The following is a 20703-nucleotide window of genomic DNA, read 5'->3' as shown; positions in this document are numbered from 1 at the left end:
ATAAGGATGTGGGGAATAAGAAAGATCAAGAAAGTTATGCATAACCTTTATTAATCACTGATTTGGTCCCAGCTGGAGTACCGAGTCCAATTCTGGGAATTTTGAGGGGTGTCAAGGTGCAGGTGCAGGTGCAGAGGAGATTTACTAAGGATGGTACCAGGGATGAGGGACTTCAGTTACTGGAGAGACTGGAGAAGCTGCAGTCGTTCTGCTTAAAATAGAGAAGTTTAAGGGGAGATGTAAACAAAAACGGTTTCGAGCGAGTAAGTATGGAGAAACTGTTTCCAATGGCAGCAGGGTCGGTAACCAGAGGACACAGACTTAAGACGATTGGAAAAAGATGAGAAAAAATTAAACGCAGTCATTAGTTGTGATCTGGAATGCACTAGCTGAAAGGGCGGTGAAGGCAGATTCAATAATAATTTCCTAAAGGCAACTGGATATTTACTCGAAAAGAAAAAAAATTGTATAGCAGTGGGAAAGAGCAGATGAGTGAACTTTCCCAAGAGCTGACTGAGGCACAATGGGCTGAGTGGCCTCTTTCTGTGCAGTAAGATTCTGTGATTCTATGATCTTTGTTCTGCACCCAGCACATCCTTGGATCATCTTAAACTTCACCGCCAATGATTTACTTTTGAAATAGATGTCCTACTGTTATTTAGGAAAACACAGTGAATAAATTTGCTTTAGCAAGATGCCACAAGAGAACAACTGACATAAATAGCAGATAATCTGTTTTGCAGATATGTTTGAAGAGGGGATAAATATTGGCAGGAGACCAGCAGAACTTCCCTGGGTTGTGAGAACAGCCAGATAGTGCTTAGGCTTAACATCTCATCGGAAGAATGAAAATTCTGATGGTTCAGCAACCCCAAGTGCTGCCCCACTGACAATTAAAGACTCCCTCAGTATTGACTCTCCAACCATGATGCACTCCATCGGTACTGCCCTTCCGACAGTCCCGCATCCCTCAGTATTGACCCTATGACAGTGCAGCACTCCCCCAGTACCAACTTTCTGACAGTGCAACGCTCCCTCAGCATTGACCCTCTGACAGTGCAGCGCTCCCTCAGTATTGACTCTCTGACAGTCCAGCATCCCTCAGTATTGACCTTCTGACAGTGCAGTGCTCTCTCAGTACTGACTCTCTGACAGTGCAATGCTCCCTCAGCATTGACCCTCTGACAGTGCAGCACTCCCTCAGTATTGACTCTCTGACAGTCCAGCATCCCTCAGTATTGACCTTCTGACAGTGCAGTGCTCCCTCAGTACTGACTCTCTGACAGTGCAGCACTCCCTCTGTATGGACGTTCCAACTGTGCTTCACTCCCTCGGTACTGACCCTCCGATAGTGCAGCACTCCCTCAGTACTGATGCTCCAACAGTGCAGCACTCCCTCAGTACAGTTCAGTGTTCCCTCAGTGCTGACCCTCCGACAATGCAGTACCCTCTTAGTACTGACCCTCTGACAGCGCCGCACTCCCTCAGTACTGTGCCTCCGACAGTGCAGCACTCCCTCAGTGCTGAGCCAAGCTGATACTGAAGTTTTTACATTGCTGATGTAAAGATTCCTCCCAGATTTGTGTTGCCATGAATCACTGGAGCAGAATTGCGAACACTACCTTCAGTGTCTTAAATCCAACACTGATACTCCTACCTTCAGAATAATAAACAACATTCTAAAACCGATGTTTGTTACAGCTAATTAAAATCGGAACTGCATGACATACATTATAGTGAAGGAACCGGGTGAGCTGGACTCTTATTTAATCATTTGTGGGATGTGGGCGTTGCTGGAAAGGACAGAATTTGTTGCCATGTAAAGTGCCCTTCTTCTTTCAGTATTGACCCTCTGACAGTGCAGCACTCCCCCAGTAATGACTCTCTGACAATGCAACGCTCCCTCAGTACTGACCCTCCGACAGTGCAGCACTCCCTCAGTACTGACCCTCCGACAGTGCAGCACTCCCTCAGTACTGACCCTCCGACAGTGCAGCACTCCCTCAGTACTGACCCTCCGACAGTGCAGCACTCCCTCAGTACTGACCCTCCGACAGTGCAACGCTCCCTCAGTACTGACCCTCCGACAGTGCAACGCTCCCTCAGTACTGACCCTCCGACAGTGCAGTCCCCTGGTGAAGGTATTTTTGCAGCTGTTTGGAGACAAGTGAATATCCAGCTTGGCCACTTCAGACACCAGTTAAGATTTATTTGAGTGTGACTGGAGTCACATACAGATCCAGACTGGGTAAGGACATTAATGAATCTGGTGGGTGTTCATAACAGTTCAGTTTTTAACTACTAGCTATTTTTAACTGAATTAAGTTATGAAACTGCCCTGGCGAGATTTGAACTCATGTTCTCTTGATTATACATGCATGCCTCTGAATTAGAAGTCCAGTGACATAAGCTCCACACTGCTGCACCCAATGATTATACGCCCCATGAGCCTCTTCCTATTCTAATTCCCACTTCCCACTCTGCCCTGAATCTCTCTATTCCCTACTCCTTCATGAATAACAGCTTGCTTATGAATTATAAGTGCAAATCCTTATCACAAGTTAGTCTATTATCCAAGGAGGAATATACTTGCTATAGAGGGAGTGCAATGGAGGTTCACCAGATTAATCCCTGGGGTGGCAGGATTGTTTTATGAGGAGAGATTGAGGAGACTGGGCCTGTATTCCTGACAGGTTTTGAAGAATGAGGGGTGATCTCATTGAAGCTTCCAAGTTTCTTACAGGGCGTGTCAGGGTGGATGTCTAAAACCATGGGACATAATCTCAGGATAAAGGGTAGGCCATTTAAAACTGAGATGGGGAGGAATTTCTTCACTCAGAGGGTGGTGAATCTTCGGAATTCTCTACCTCAGATGGTTGTGGAAGCTCAATCATTCAAGACAGATATCGAATAGACATCTGGAGACCAATGACATCCAGGGATATGGGGATAGTGCGGGAAAGTGGCATTGAGGTTGATGATCAGCCATTATCTAATTGAATGGTAGAGCAGGCTCGATGGGCTGAATGGCCTACTCCTGTTCCGATGTTTCTAGTATAACTTCAATACTGAACCCAGTCATTCCCTGCAGCGACTAATTAACAGGATTTTGACAACAAAAAGCATGAAGTCAGGTACCATGCGAGTCTAGAAATACTCAGCCAGTCTGGCAGCATCTGTGGAGAGAGAAACAGAGTTAACATTTTGAGTTGGAGCTGAAGGGGGTAGAAATGTGACGGGTTTTATATTGTTGAAAGACATGGTGAATGGGCGTGGAGGAACAAAAGGGAAGATCTGGGATAGGGTAGAGGGCGAGAGCGATTAAATGACAGAGATGTCATGGAACAAGAGGCAAAGAGAGTGGTAATGGTTGTATTAAAGAAACAAAGCATTGGTCCAGAATGAGTGTTAATGGTCAGGCCTGCTGAGTATTTCCAGCACTTTCTGTTTTTACTCCAGGTTTCCAGAGCCTGCAGTATTTTGCTTTTATTAACCATCTGAGTCTAAATAAAGTAAAGTAAAATGATTAGCGCAGCTAAATATTAATAAATGAGATTACAATGTAGAGATTTTCAGGGTTGTTTGATGAGTTTGTAAGCAAACTGGGAGCCAGGTCCTTATTGATCGTCGGAATGTGCGCGTTACTGGCAAGGCCAGCAATTATTGCCTTTCCCAGGCTGAATGTAAATATTTCTTCTGGACTGTTCTGTCTGTTTCTGTCAGTAAACAAGCCAGATAATTCATCCCCATTCCCTGTAAGGAGATAAAAATCCAGCATTTGTTTCAGCTATGTAACTTACTGCCCCAGGACCCATTTACGTTCAAGAAGGTACAAAACAGCAAATCTGAAGGGGGGGGTTTAGGTCAGAGCCCGAGAAACAATTTATTTGGACTCAAAATTCTGATTAAATTGCATCAGAATTTACAACTTTTATTTTTATTCCCAGGCATAAAACAGAGAAGTGTATGTGCATTAGAATCATGAATTAATATTTTACAGTGCGATCAGAATGGGATTGGCACAGGGCTTTGGGAGAGTGGGATTAGTTTGGGATTTACGCAAGGAGTGGGGCAATGGGATTAATTTGGAATTGGTGCAGGGCTATGGGGAGAGAGCGGGGCAGTGGGATTAGTTTGGGATTGATACAGGGCTATGGGGAGAGAGTGGGGCAGTGGGATTAGTTTGGGATTGATACAGGGCTATGGGGAGAGAATGGGGCAGTGGGATTAGTTTGGGATTGATACGGGGCTATGGGGAGAGAGTGGGGCAGTGGGATTAGTTTAGGATTGATACAGGGATATGGAGAGAGAGCAAAGCAGTGGGATTAGTTTAGGATTGATACAGGGATATGGAGAGAGAGCGAGGCAATGGGATTAGGTTGGGATTGATGCAGAACTCCGGGGAGGCTGTGGGGCAGTGGGATTAATTTGGGATTACAGGGATATGAAGAAAAAGCGAGGCAGTGGTATTAATTTGGGATTGATAAAGGGCTCTGGGAAGAGTGTGGGGCAGTGGATTAGTTTGGGATTGATACAGGGTTATGGGAAAGGGAGCGAGGCAGTGGGATTAGTTTGGGATTGATGCAGGGATATGGATAGAGAGCGAGGCATTGGGGTTATGATCATTTGGGAAAGCCAGTCTGGTGTAGAACATCTCCTTTGCAGCCCTTGTATTCAAGGTGTTTTGAGCTACTACTGAGGGTTGGTTAGCTCAGTTGGCTAGATGGTTTAAGAATGATGTTAATGGCACAAGTTCAATCCCTGTACTGGCTGTGGTGGTTCATGGAGGCCTAACGCTTGTGGACTGGTGCCTCCAAAGTCATATAACCACTTGTCTCTCTCTAATGGAGAAAGATGTCTATGGCCCTTTGTGGACTATGGCTAATTATCTCCAGTTGATAGTGAAAGAGGGCCTTTGATTGTGACACCATTTGTGTGTCATCTGTGGCTCAGTTAGTAGCGCTCTCGCTCTGACTTGGATGGATAGTTCTAGTATCAAGTCCCACGCCAGGACAAAACTCAAGCTGACACTCCAGTACAGTACTGAGTGAGTGCTGCATTGTTCGAGGCATCATCTTTCAGATGAGGCGTCAAACCGAAGCCCTGCCTGCCCTCTCAGGTGGGCGTAAAGGATCCCACAACCCAATTTCAAAGCAGAACAGGGGGGGGTGTTTCTCCCTGGTGCCAAATCTTATCCCTCAACCAACATTATTTGATCATTACCTTGATCATGCTGCTTGTGGGAGCTTGCTGTGTGCAAATTTGGTAGTTCTGTTTACTGCAGCAGTGACGAAACTTCAAAAGTACCTCGATGGCAGAAAAATGCTTTGGGGGCGCCCTGAGGATGTGAAAGGCACTACATAAATGTGCTTTCTTTCTTTCAGCTAAACGTTGATTGTTGGAATATTCACGATACCTACATCAGGCAAATTCAGAGTTTAATTTGGAAAAAAGAATTACGGATTTATTTCACAGCGACTACCCAAGATTGGAGGGGTGAGAACAGGCTGAAGTGTAAAGATCAATGACGTGTGAATGAATTCAACATAAAATGATTCTACAGTCACACAAGATTGAAAGGTTTCACTTGATATTCCCTCAGTAATGGCCGACTGTGGACTTATTCAGATTTGGCAACAATTTTGATGACGCAAATAACCTGACACTCTTGTAAAAAACCTTCACATCCACTCCAATCCCCAATCCCGGAGTGTGACAATCCACTCCCGATTCATCACTCCGAGAGTCCAAGGATGCATTCCCGATACTCAGTTCCCAGAACCGAAGATCCAGTCCCGATCCCCCACTTCTGGACTGTGATGATCCACACCTGATTCCCCATTCCCAGAGTCCGAGGATTATGAACATATGAATTCAGAGCAGGAGTAGGCCACTCGGCCCCTCGAGCCTGCCCCGCCATTCAATAAGATCATGGCTGATCTGATTGTAACCTTAACTCTACATACCTGCCTACCCCCGATAACCTTTCACCACCTTGTTATCAAGAATCTATCTAGTTCTGCCTTTAAAATATTCAAAGACTCTGCTTCTACTGTCTTTTGAGAAAGAGAGTTCCAAAGACTCACTATCCTCTGAGAGAAAAAATTCCTCCACCTCTCTGTCTCAATGAGCGGCTTTTTATTTTTAAACAGTGACCCCTAGTTCTAGATTCTCCCACAAGAGGAAACATCCTCTCCACATCCAACCTGTGAAGACCCCTGTTAAGATGCAGCAGATGATGTGTGCCAGGCAGATCAAATCCACGAGGGAAACTCAATCCCGCTATTTCAACAGTTTTGCAATTTGTATTTATTTTGAGATGCGTGCCAGGAATTCAGTAGTGATAAGTCTACATTGATTTCAGAGATTTTTAGAAAACTAAATTAAACATTTATTAACAAAAGAAAAGATTTCAAGCACGTACATAGGTCTACAAATTACTAGAATAGCTATACTATACTCTACTATAATAACTCCTAAAACCCCTAATTAATCTGGCTCCCAGTTACACCCCCACTAAGGCAATGGTTAAAAAAAATAGATTTAAGCAAATCCAGGCAAGTCAACACAATACCCTGGAGAGTAGAATTCAAAGTGGCTTTTCCCAGCTTCTGTTTCTGTAGACAGCAGCTTTAATGCACAAATACTAGAGGCTTTTCACACTTCTGGTAGATCTTACAATGCCTTCCTGACACATAGCCTCAATCTCCTTTATACACGTTTCTCCCTTTTAATGTAAATTCCATTGTTCCCGTATATCTTTGGAACTTTACTTTTCTCATAATATAAATCTTTTCATGTTGCTAACATTATTAGCAACCTTTGGGAAAAATAAACACACTTACCAAGGAGGTAGATGCTACCCCAGGCCATAGTGACAGACGAGGAAACTCTGTCACTAGAAGGGTTCAAAATTGACAAGGAGGAAGTGTTGAATAGACTGTCGGTACCTAAAGTTGACAAGGCACCGGGACCAGAAGAAATGCATCCAAGGATATTGAAGGAAGTGAGAGTAGAAATTGCAGGGGAACTGCCCATAATCTTTCAGTCTTCCCTAGACTTGGGGGTGGTGCCAGAGGACTGGAGAATTGCAAACATTACGCCCCTGTTCAGAACAGATTGTAAGGATAAGCCCAGCAATTACAGACCAGTCAGTTTAACTTCTGTGGTGGGCAAGATTCTAGAAACAATTATTCAGGATAGATTTAGTAATCACATGGAAGGGTTGGTAAGGAAGAGCCAGCATGGATTTCTAAAGGGAAAATCATGTTTAATAACTTGCTGGAGTTTTTTTGAAGAGGTGACAGAAAAGGTCAATGAGGGTAATGCTGTTGATGTGGTGTACACGGACCTTGAAAAGGCATTTGACACAGTGCCACACAACCGACTTGTGAGAAAAGTTATTGCTCATGGAGTAAAAGGGACAGTAGCAATGTGAAAACAAAATTGGCTGAAAAATAGGAAGCAGAGTGTAATGGTCAATGAATATTTTTCGGACTGGAGGAAGGTTTGTAGTGGAGTTCCCCAGGGGGTCAGTATTGGGACCCTTGCTTTTCCTAATATACATAACTTATCTAGATCTTGGTGTTCAGGGGACAATTTCAAAATTTGCGAATGTTATGAAGCTTGGGAGTTCTGTAAACTGCGAGGAGAACGGTGTGGAACTTCAAGAGGACAGAGACATGTTGGTGGAGTGGGCAGATAGGTAGCAGATGAAGTGCAATGCAGAGAAGTGTGAGGTGGTGCATTTTGGTAGGAAGGACATAGACAATATTGAATAAAGGGTGAAATTTTGAAGGGGGTGCAGGAGTAGAAAGACTTGGGTGTAACTGTCTATAGATCATTGAAGGTTCAGGACAGGTGGAGAGAGCAGTTAATAAAGCATATAGTATCCTGGGCTTTATTAATAGGGGCATAGAGCACAAGAGCAGGGAGCTGAATTTATATGACACTCGTTAGACCTCAGCTGGACTAGTGTGTACAGTTCTGGGCGCCACATTTTAGGAAGGATGTGAACACATTGGAGAGAGTGAAGAAGAGGTTTACAAGAATGGTTCCAGGGATGAGAAACTTCAGCTATGAGGATAGATTGGAGAGTTTGGGCCTGTTCTCCTTGGAGACATGGAGGCTAAGAGGAAATTTGATAGAGATGTTTAAAATCATGAGGGGGCTGGACAAAGTAGAAAGGGAGAAGCTGTAAAAGGATCAAGAACAAGAGGGCACAGATTTAAAGTGATTTGCAGAGGAAGCAAATGTGATGTGAGAAAAAACTTTTTCGCATGAGTGGTTCGGGTCTGGGAGTGTGGTGGAGGCAGGTTCAATTGAGACATTCAAGAGGGCATTAAATGATTATTTAAATAGAACCAATGTGCAAGGGTACTGGGAAAAGGCAGAGCAATGGCACTAGGTCATAATGCTCATTTGTAGAGCTGGTGCAGACACGATGGGTCGAATGGCCCCTTTCTGTGCCATTAAAATTCTGTGATTCTGCTTGGCATAGCTTCTCTGGGTAGGTGTAACATCCTACCATCGCTTTGAAATTAAAACTACCCTGATTTATCTAAAACTGCAAATTCTCCTCACCTCACTAGAGAGGGTGCAGAGGAGATTTACCAGGATGTTGCCTGGGCTGGAGAGTTTTAGTTATGAGGAGAGATTGGATAGACTGGGTTTCTTTTCCCTGGAGCGGAGGAGATTGAGGGGGGACATGATTGAGGTATTTAAAATTATGAGGGGCACAGATCAGGTCGGCAGGAAGGAACTTTCCCCCTTGGTGGAGGGATCAATAACCAGGGGGCATAAATTTAAGGTAAGGGGCAGGAGGTTTAGAGGGGATGTGAGGAAGAAATGTTTCACTCAGAGGGTGGTGGGAACCTGGAACTCACTACCTGAAAGGGTGGAAGAGGCAGAAACCCTTATAACATTTAAGAAGTGTTTGGATGTGCACTTGCGATGCCATGGCATACAAGGCTATGGGCCTAGTGCTGGGAAATGGGATTAGAATAGTTAGGTACTTGTTTGACCGCCGCACAGTTGATGGGCTGAAGGGCCTTTTTCTGTGCTGTAGACCTCTATGACTCTATGGCTCACATTCTAAAACTTCAGCCATGTTTATGTATTTAGCATTTCAAACCTAACTTCTTTTGATGAGTCAAAGCTTCCAGACCAGCTGTCCCCAATTGAATTAAATCACAAACACACACACTATCCAAATCCCACTATTAACCTATGTTTACAATAAATCACAATAATATTATGAGAATGATTATACTTGTGTGACACCCTTAAGGATCTGAAGGTTTTCAATTAAGTAGCCTCTTACTCTTCTAAATTCCAGTGGATACAAGTCTAATCTAACCAACCTTTCCACATAAAACAACCCGCACATTCCTAGTATTAGTCTAGTAAACCTTCTCTGAACTGCTACCTAACACATTTACATTCTTCCTTAAATGAGGAGACCAGTACTGTATGCTGTAGTCCAGATGTGGTCTCATCAGTGCCCTGTACAACTGAAGCATAACCTCCCTACTTTTGGAATCAATTCCCCTCACAATAAATGATAACATTCTATTAGTTTTCATAATTACCTGCTGTACCTGCATACTAGCCTTTTGTGATTAATGCACTAGAACACCCAGATCCTTCTGAATCTTAGAGCTCTGCAATCTCTCACCATTTAGATAATTTGCTTCTTTTTCATTCTTGCTGCCAAAATGGACAATTTCACATTTGCCCATATTATACTCCATTTGCCAAATCTTTGCCCACTCACTTAACCTATCTATGATACTTTGTAGCCTCCTTACGTCCTCTTCACAACTTACTTTCCTATCTTTGTGTCGTCAGCAAATTTAGCAACCATTCCATCAGTCCCTCCATCCAAGTCATTTCTATAAATTGTAAAAGGTTGAGGCCCCAGCACTGATCTGTGTGGTACACCACTCGTTACATCCTGCCAACCAGAAAATGACCCATTTATGGTTACCCTGATTCACACTTGATTCCCCACTCCTGGAATCCGAGGATCCACACCCGATTCCCCGCCCCCAGAGTGTGAGCATCCACTCCTAATTCCCCGCTCCCGGATTCCAAGCTTCCAAACCCAATTTTCCGCTCCCAGAATTCGAGGATCGATACCCAATATCCAGAGTCCAAGGATTCACACCTGATTTCCCCACTCCCGCTGTGGGGATCCACTCCAGATTTGCATTCCCAGTGTGTTTCATGATCAACATTTGATTTCCTGATCTGTGCTCCCATCCTCAGAGTGTGAAGATCCACTCCCGACTCCCCGCTCCCAAAGTGGAGGTTCATCTCCCGATTCCCCACTCCCGGAGTGTGAGGGTCGACACCGGATTCCCACAAAACCGGATTCTGAGATTCCACACTCAATTCCCCACTCCCAGAATCCGAGGATCCACACACGATTCCCCATTCCTGGAATCCAAGATTCCACACCCGATTCCCCAATCCCAGAGTGTGATCAGCCAAATCTGATTCTCCAGTCCCGGAGTCTGAGATTCCATGCCTGGTTCCCTGCACCCAAAGAGTGAGGATCCACATCCAATTCCCCACCCCAAGGGCCCTAGGATCCATACCAGATTCCTACTCCCAGTGTGAGGATCCACACCCAATTCCCCAAAGCCAGAGTTTTTTTTCTTCATTCAAGGATGTGGGGATCACTGGCTAGGTCACCATTTATTGCCCATCCCTAATTGCCCTTGAGAAGGTGGTGGTGAGCTGCCTTCTTGAACCGCTGCAGTCCATGTGGTGTAGGTACACCCACAGTGCTGTTAGGAAGGGAGTTCCAGGATTTTGACCCAGCGACAGTGAAGGGACGATGATATATTTCCAAGTCAGGATGGTGAGTGGCTTGGTGCGGAACTTCCAAGGTGGTGGTGTCCCCATCTACCTGCTGCACTTGTCCTGCTAGATGGTAGTGGTCATGGGCTTGTAGCCTTTGATTCCCAGCCAGGCCACTCAACCAATCGCTGTCCAAGATGAGTTCCTGAAATGCATCTTGTAGACGGTATACACTGCTGCGACTGTGCGTCGGTGGTGGAGGGAGTGAATGTTTGTAGATGTGGTACCAATCAAGCAGGCTGCTTTGTCCTGAATGGTGTCAAGCTTCTTGAGTGTTGTGGGAGCTGCACTCATCCACGCAAGTGGGGAGTATTCCATCACACCCCTGACTTGTGCCTTGTAGATTGTTGGAGTTGGTCATTGCCTGATACTTGCGTGGTGCGAATGTTACTTGCAACCTGTCAGCCCGAGCCTAGATATTGTCCAGGTCTTGCTGAATTTGGGCATGGACTGCTTCAGTATCTGAGGAGTCATGAAAGGTACTGAACATTGTGCAATCAGCAGCAAACATCCCCACTTCTGACCTTATGATGGAAGGAACGTCATTGATGATTGGGCCGAGGACACTACCCTGAGGAATTCTGGCAGTGATGTCCTGGAGCTGAGATGACTGACCTCCAACAACTTTGTGCTAGGTATGACTCCAACCAGCGGAGAGTTTTCCCCCTGATTCCCATTGACTCCAGTTTTGCTAGGGCTCCTTGATGCTACACTCAGTCAAATGCTGCCTTGATGTCAAGGGCAGTCACTCTCACCTCACCTCAGAAATTCAGCTCCTTTGTCCATGTTTACCAGGGTGGTAATGAGGTCACGAGCTGAGTGGCTTTGGCAGAACACAAACTGGGCGTCAATAAGTAGGTTATTGCTAAGCAAGTGCTGCTTCATAGCACTGTTGATGACCCCTTCCATTACTTTACTGATGATAGTAGACTTATGGGGCGGTAATTTGCCGGGTTGGATTTGTCCTGCTTTTTGTGTAGAGGACACACCTGGGCAATTTACCACAGAGCCAGGCAGATGCCAGGGTTGTAGTTGTACTGGAACAGCTTGGCTAGGGGCACGGCAAGTTCTAGAGCACAAGGCTTCAGTACTATTGCCGGAATATTGTCAGGCCCCATAGCCTTTGCAGTATCCAGTGCCTTCAGCCGTTTCTTAATATCATGTGGAGTGAATTGAATTGGCTGAAAACTGGCATTTGTGCTGCTGGGGACCTCTGGAGGTGGACGAAATAGATCATCCACTCAGCACTTCTGGCTGAACATTGTAGCAAATGCTTCAGCCTTATCTTTTGCACTGATGTGCAGGGCTCCTCCATCACTGAGGATGGGGATTGTTTAATTGTCCACCACCATTCACAACTGGATGTGGCAGGACTGCAGAGCTTAGATCTGATCTGTAGGTTGTGGGATCGCTTAGCTCTGCCTATCACTCGCTGCTTATGCTGTTTGGCACGCAAGTAGTCCTGTGTTATAACTTCACCAGGCTGACACCTCATTTTTAGGTATGCCTGGTCCCTGGTGCTGCTCCTGGCATGCCCTCCTGCACTCTTCATTGAATCAGGGTTGATCCCCTGGCTTGATGGTAATGGTAGAGTGGGGGAATATGCTGGGCTATAAGGTTACAAATTGTGTTCGAGTACAATTCTGCTGCTGCTGATGGCCCACAGTGCCTCATGGATGCCCAGTCTCAAGTTGCTAAATCTGTTCGAAATCTATCCCACTTAGCATGGTGGTAGTGCCACACAACACGATGGAGGGCATTCTCAATGTAAAGACGGGACTTCGTCTCCACAATGACTGTGTGGTGGTCACTCCTACCGATACTGTCATGGACAGATGCATCTGCAGCAGGCAGGTTGATGAGGATGAGGTCAAGTATGTTTTTCTCTTTTGTTGGTTCCCTCACCACCTGCTACAGACCCAGTCTAGCAGCTATGTCCTTTAGGACTTGGCCAGCTCGGTCAGTAGTGGTGCTACTGAGCCACTCTTGGGATGGGCATTGAAGACCCCACCCAGAGTACATTCTGCAACCTTGCCACCCTTAGTGCTCCCTCTAAGTGATTTTCAACATGGAGGAACACTGATTCATCAACTGAGGGAGGGCGGTACATGGTAATCAGCAGGAAGTTTTCTTGCCCATGTTCGACCTGATGCCATGAGAATTCCCTCCCGACTGTATAACACTACCTTGCTGGGTCTGTCCTGCCGCTCGGACAGGGCACTCAGTGATGGTGTTGGTGGTGTCTGTAAGATATGATTCCATGAGCATGACTATGTCAGGCTGTTGTTTGGCACTAGCCTCCAGATGTTAGTAAAGAAGACTTTGCAGGGTCAACTGGGCTGAGATTGCCATTGGCATTTTGGGTGCCTAGGTCAATACCAGGTGGTCTGTCTGGTTTCATTCCTTTTTTGAGGCTGTGTAGTGGTTTGATGCTAGGCCATTTCAGAGGGCATTTAAGAGTCAACCACATTGCTGTGGGTCTGGAGCCACATGTAGGCTGGACCAGGTAAGGACGGCAGATTTCCTTCTCTAAAGGGCATTAGTGAACCACATGGGTTTTTACATCAATCCACAATGGTTACATGGTCATCATTAGACTTTTAATTCTAGATTTTTATTGATTTCAAGTTCCACCACCTGCCATGACAGGATTCGAAATCAGGCCCCAACAGCATTACTCTGGGTCTCTGGATTCCTAGTCCACTGACAATACCACTATGCCATCGCCTCCCCTTAATCTGAGGATTCACACCTGATTCCCCACTCCCAGAGTCCAAGGATTCACACCTGATTCCCCACTCCCAGAGTCCAAGGATTCACACCTGATTCCCCACTCCCAGAGTCCAAGGATTCACACCTGATTCTCCACTCGCAGAGTCCAAGGATTCACACCTGATTCCCCACTCCCAGAGTCCAAGGATTCACACCTGATTCTCCACTCGCAGAGTCCAAGGATTCACATCTGATTCTCCACTCGCAGAGTCCAAGGATTCACACCTGATTCCCCACTCCCAGAGTCCAAGGATTCACACCTGATTCCCCACTCCCAGAGTCCAAGGATTCACACCTGATTCCCCTCTTGCAGAGTCCGAGGATTCACACTTGATTCCCTACTCCATGCTCCCATCCCAGCCTATAAGGATCGCCAGAGAAAAGGCAACAAAATGGGCCCCAAAGTCATGGTCTAAACATAAGAAATGGGAACTGGAGCAGGCCACTCGGCCCCTTGAGCCTGTTCCGCCACTCAGCATGACCATGGCTGACCTGGCCATGGTCCCAGCTCCACCCTTCTAGGCTGCCCGCTCTCCACACACCTTGATTCCCTGGCAGATCAAAAATCGATCCAAACCACCCTTGAATACACTCAATGACCCAGCGTCTACCACTCACCAGGGTAGAGAGCTCAAAATTGTTGAACCCAATGTTAAGTCTGGAAGGCTGTAAAGTGCCGAACTCTGTTTCCCTCCATAGATGCTGCAACAACCTGCCGCGTATTTCCAGCATTTCCTGTTATCATTTAAAATATTATGGGGTTCCGTGGGCGAAATGATGACAGACTTTTAACAAAACCTTCTGCCTTGAAGCCTATTGAACAGTGACATGGAAATGTTTACTGCATAGCTCAAGGATGAGTTTCAGAGTGGACCTGCCTGGAAGGTAAGCTCCAAGTAGTGTGTAAAATATTCATATTTGTACCACACAAATGTCACAATTATCAAATGATACAGAGCTGAATTCCCGGTTATTTTTGAATTGCATGTGTACATGTGTCCCTGATCTCAAAGTAACACTGAGTGGGATGATACTTTGTATTCCTATACATAGTACTCCACATCTAAATCATTTTAAACATTTTTATTCATTTTATTTTTTATTTACTTTTATTTATTTATTCATTTTTATTGCTGTTTTTTTATCCTTTGCCTCAACCTAGGGCCACCTGTCACTTGTTTCTGTGCTGTCTGTGTTGTGCGTTCACAGGGTGCTGACCTTTGTTCTGCTGTTAACACATGCTGCTCTCTTACCTCAATACAACCATCAGCACCTTCTTAGTCTTTAACATTAAACACCATTAACACTCCCATGGTCTTGTGTCCGTGACATCTTTGTCAAATCTCTCCTGAGCTCTCGCCACTCCCTGACCTTGCTCTTGCTCTTCAACGGTATAAAACCCATCCCATTTCTACTTCCTTTTAGCTCTGATGAAGAAGCCATACGGACTCGGAACATTATCTCCCTCCACAGATGCTGCCAGACCCGTTGGAGTTTTTCCCAGCATTTTTCAGTTTTAATTTCAGATTTCCAGCATCCGCAGTCTTTTATCTCAATCACGCCATCCACTTGACCCAATTAAATTAAATTTCAAATTGAGGTTTACAACACATTCCTCAGCAATGACACTACCTTTTGGAGAAAAGTGACCTGAACGTTCCACAGGATCATCATGATTTTTTTTTTTAAAAACCACGTTAACTGTACCAGTTTCATACGAGTGAACTTATTAAAAAAAATAAGATGGACACTTTGAGACATGAGTCTCACTCACTCCGGTGCATAAATTCGCAACAATTCACATTTGTTCCTTCCTCTCACTTTGTCAATGACTATTTTTTTGGAATAATACATTTCAATCATCTTTTGGCAAAGTCTAAGTGGTCCCTGGCTTTCTGTCCACTCTGCGATGCGGCATCCAACCACACGTTTTGGGAAACTCTTTCGAGTTATCAACAGTCACAGATTGCAACTTCTTTCGAGTACAATCACAGTTCTTGGTTTTCCGGGAGTGGGACATGAACCCACAACCCTCTGATTCAAAGGCGAGGGTGCTATGAACTGAGCCACAGCTGACACCTCCACACGTTTTGGGAAGTTTATCTCTCTGATTTCACGTCTAATCACCAATAGGGTGAAACCGAGAGCAATTTCGTTTATCACGAGTTCTTGTTGGCTGCGTCTAACCAAAAAAAAAAATAACGCCAGAAGGGCACAACCTGAGGAAACGGGGCTATTATTTTTCCCTGGGGTAAAGTGACACATTTTTAGACACACACTCTGTGCTATTTTCCCCCTGGGGTAAAGTGACACAGTTTTAGACACACACTCTGTGCTATTATTTTTCCCTGGGGTAAAGTGACACAGTTTTAGACACACACTCTGTGCTATTATTTTTCCCTGGGGTAAAGTGACACAGGTTTAGACACACACTCTGTGCTATTATTTTTCCCTGGGGTAAAGTGACACAGTTTTAGACACAGACTCTGTGCTATTATTTTCCCCTGGGGTAAAGTGACACAGGTTTAGACACACACTCTGTGCTCTCCCAGTTTCACCGCTCCGCAAACTCGCTCCAGCTTTGCAAATGATGGATTCCGCAAGGCAGGTTGTTGTTGTTTTTTGTTTCTCTCTCAATCTGATTTGACTTTACTGTTCCCGGCCAAAGGCGCCTTGTTCTTTCCCGCGGTCACACCGCCAGCCAGGGTGGAGGCGCCGCCTCTGACCGGCTCCAATGCCCAGCGAAGGCGCTGCGCTCACGGCGGTCCTGGTGACTTGGTAGCCTCTGATCCCCAGCCAGGCCACTCCGCCCATCGCGGCCCCCGACCGCTCCCTTGGTCACCCGCGAAAGCAGCCCGGCCCGCTCCTCCGGACGGCATTGCCCGTGGTCTGAAAACGGGAGAGAGAAACACACACAGAACCCTTCACCCTCCACATCTCACAACTTCCCCCAGCAGCAGGGCTTCCCTCCAGAGTCCTGGGGGCCCAATATTTACTCCCCAGCTCATATCACTGACACTTCAAAGGTACTTCATTGCCTCTAAAGTACTTTTGGGGGGGGGGGGGGGGGGTGGGGGGGAGGTGGTGGGGGCAGCCTGAGGTTTTGAAAGGCGCTATGCAAATGCAAGTCTGTCAAGTCTATTTGGGCAGCTGTTGGTGGCTTTGTTCTGCAGAATGGATGTACCGTCCGCAGTCAGCACCCACCCCAGGGCTGCCCTGTGACACTCGGCTGGACCACCTCAGGTGAAAGAGTGCAGGGGCTTAGAGTCACCTATCCACCAGCAGGTTTCTTAATCCGAAGGCCCGTTCGTGCAACAGTTGGGTTTTTTACATAAGGACTCCCGCTTTGACAGACAACTGACCTCCCCTCTACCCCACCCCTCCACAAGATGCTTTGAATTCAATTTCGCGATTGGCCCCTGGTAAGAATTGGAACTGAGTCTGTATGTTACAAATCCAGTGCCAGATGCGTCCCATGAAATGTCACTTACACCTTTGCTTCTGTTACCAGTCAGTGATAAAGTAAAGAACAATTTCAATAAAGTCGTACTGCCCAAACAAACACTCCACTAGATCCCTCCTGAGAGCTGTTTGATGCATTGACAATATATTCCAGTCAGATCCATCACTCCCCAGCTCATTCCGCGCTACAGATGGTGACACTTTTCCTATTCGATGTCTCGGTTAGGGCGATAGGACCGACAATGTCTTGGACCCCACCTTGGGCACTCGTCAGAACAAATCAGAAACCGAGCTGGAACCTGGGGCGGGGTGGGGGGGGAGGATTGATGCAACTTGTGACAAACCCAGAACATGATGCTCAAAAAAATCAGAGCATCAATTGGCACAGGGCGGAGTGAAAATACACGAGCATCGAGCTAAACCCCCGCCAGGTTTTTTTAACCATCAGGTTTGCTGGAGGGGACTGTCCCATTTACTGTCTGCAGAATAATACTCGGGACACACAAATGTCCCAGAGCGATTGTCTGACAGGATCTCTTCCAATCAACGTGCAGGAAATGAAACTCACTCCGGGTTTTGGTTAAATGTTCGACGTGAAGATTTACTAAAGATGTTGTATTCTGAGAGTGAGTTTCCATCCGAAACCCCAGTCTGTAGCCCCGAGCCGAGAGTGGAATTAGATATGATTAAAAAAAAATTCGCTGCCCTTAATGGTGGTTCTTGCCAAGCCATCTTTGCCAAAATATTGCCAAAGCTAGTGTGCCAGCATCTTAAATAACCACATCTGCACGTATTGTTGCTACAAACACCACTGGTCACTGGCGCAGGGCAGCGATGGCCCAATGGTCAAGTATCTATCCACCCACAGCATCACTTCAACCCCCCCGCTAAAATCAAACGGATCTGGAATGTAGAGCCAGCCACATAGGGTGAGGGCAGATTCAATCACAGCTCTCACAAAGGGGGCACTGGATAAACGCCTGAAGAGAGGAATGTTGCAGAGCTATGGGGTGAAGGGGAGTGTGGGACCAGCTGAGTTGCCTGTGCTGAGGGCCAACATGGTCGCGATGGACTGAATGGCCTCCTTCTGTTCTCTAGCCATTCTGTAATTCTAAGCTAAAGCGCAGCAGGAGTCGACAGCACGGCTGTTGAAAGGGGCAACAGCTCAAGTGGCAGCCTTGGCTCGCTGGGTAGCTCCCTTGCCTTTGAGTTAGAAGCTCATGAGTTCCAGTCCCACTCTAAAGACTTCAGCATGTAATCCACCTTGAAACAGCAGTGCCTCTGAGGGGGTGCTGCACTGCCTAAGGTGCCAACTTTTGAACGAAGCATTAAACCCAAGCCTCAGCTGCCCCCCCAATTTGGAGAAGTGTAGGGAACTCTCCTGGTATCCGGGTCAACATTCCTCTTTCAATAAACTGCTGCACATTTTAAATAACCAACTGTGGTGGGCGAGAGTTCAGAGTGAGTCAGATGCCAATCACAGGCACAATTGCTTGTCTGGTCACTGGTGAATTGTCATCTATTCTAGGCCCAGAACAATCTCAGTCGGATTGCCACTCAGCTCATGTTCCTTTACCCAGGTCTGGAACAGCACATTTCTTACACTCCGACTCGGGCCTGGTGAGAACTATGCAGGGCACCAGCTCTGGACTCCTCCCAGTGCAGCAGAGCAACTCTGGACTATTTCCAGAGAAGGGCAGCAACTCCGGCCTCCTTCCAGTGCAGCACCGCAACTCTGGACTCTTTCCAGAGCAAGGCAACTCCGGACTCCTTCCAGTGCAGCACCGCAACGCTGGACTCTTTCCAGAGCAAGGCAACTCCGGACTCCTTCCAGTGCAGCACAGCAGCTCCAGGTTCCTTCCAGTGCAGCACAGCAGCTCTAGACTATTTCCAGAGAAGGGCAGCAACTCCGGGCTCCTTCCAGTGTAAGGCAGCAGCTCTGAGCTCCTTCCAGTGCAGCGCTGCAGTGTCAGATGAAGTGAAGCCACGCCCCCTTTGTATGGCACTGGCTGTGGTAATGCAGTAAGAGTAAAGGCCACAACCACTTTGAGAAGCCAGGGAGAAGGTAAGAGTGTAAGGTAAATGGGTGAGGGGGTGGGGTGGTTGGTGGGGAGGATTGTGTGGTTAGGGGTTAGTAGGAGGGTTGGGTGGGTGGGAGGGTGATTGGGGGCTGTGGAGGGTAGCCGGGAAGTGGTGGGGGTAGTCAGGGGGTGGGAGGGGGTTGGGGGCATGGGTGGCTAGTCAGGGGATGAGGGCTCGGTGTGTGGGGGGTTAGTCAGTTGGTTGGAGTGGGGATAGTCGGGGGATCGAGAGGGTAGCCGGGGGTAGTTGGTTTAGTCGGGGTGGGGGGAGTATAGTTGGGAGGTGGGGGTGTAGGGGGGTAGTTGAAGGGGGATGTTGAGGGGTCCAGTGGGGATCTGGGAGGGGTCAGTATCATAGTTACCTGAAGTTAGAAGCGGTTTTAATCCTTCTAACTTCTAATTATTCTGCTAAAACAGCCAGAACCATCTACAGATTTAAATTGGAGTATCAGATAGTTCCCAGTGCAGGGTAAATGCCCATCGGAAGATTAAACTTCCAGGGCAATTCCCCTGCAGTGCTGTGTGGAGACTTCCAGGGGGTCCCACAGCACATTTTCTGGGGTACCACCTGGGTACGACCCTCCCCGGGGTGGGGAGGAAGTTCTGGGCCTGGGTGATGGGGAGCTTACTTCCATGTCTCAAACAATCAGATCACAGATTCGAGAACTGAAACTGTACATGATCACAGAATCATCGTGTTAAATGAAGCACATGAGGCACACACATATACACACACATACACAAACACAGACACACACATACATACACATACACACATACACACATTCATACACGCACACACATGAACACGGACACACACATACATACACACACACACATACATACATGCACACATACACACAGGCACACACACAGGCACACACACACAGGCACACACAAACACAGACACACACATACATACACATACACACATACACACACACACACACACAAACATACATACACACACAAACACACATGCACACATACACACAGGCACACACAAACATAGACATGAACACAGATCTCTCTCTCACACACACAAACACACACACACAGACACACACAAACACAGACACGCACACACATGAACACAGGTCTCTCTCTCTCTCTCTCTCTCTCACACACACACACACAGACACACACAATCAGACAGACACAGAGAGACAAACACACAGACACATTCAGATCTCACACACCGAGACAGACAGCCAAACACATACAGAGATAGACAGACACACACACACACACATCTCACACATACCCACAGACACATTGTCATGAAGCTATTAATGTATATAATATTATTGGAAAATATTTTTCTTTTAAAATAGAGGTTTAGTCTGTGGATGTGTCTTAATTGGATTAAAGCCAGTTAGTCTGGGTGATTTGATGTGTACTAGTTTTGAGATGTAAGAGAGGTAGACTGCATTTGCATTTTTTAAATAGACCATTCAAGAAGGCGAGTGAAATCTGGCACCTAGTGAGCAGAGACCAAGCAATATGTTTATATTACTAATAA

This window comes from Cetorhinus maximus, chromosome 22 (assembly GCF_964194155.1).
Source record: "Cetorhinus maximus chromosome 22, sCetMax3.hap1.1, whole genome shotgun sequence".
In the NCBI taxonomy this organism is placed as follows: domain Eukaryota; kingdom Metazoa; phylum Chordata; class Chondrichthyes; order Lamniformes; family Cetorhinidae; genus Cetorhinus; species Cetorhinus maximus.
Note: the sequence above shows the minus strand (reverse complement) of the source record.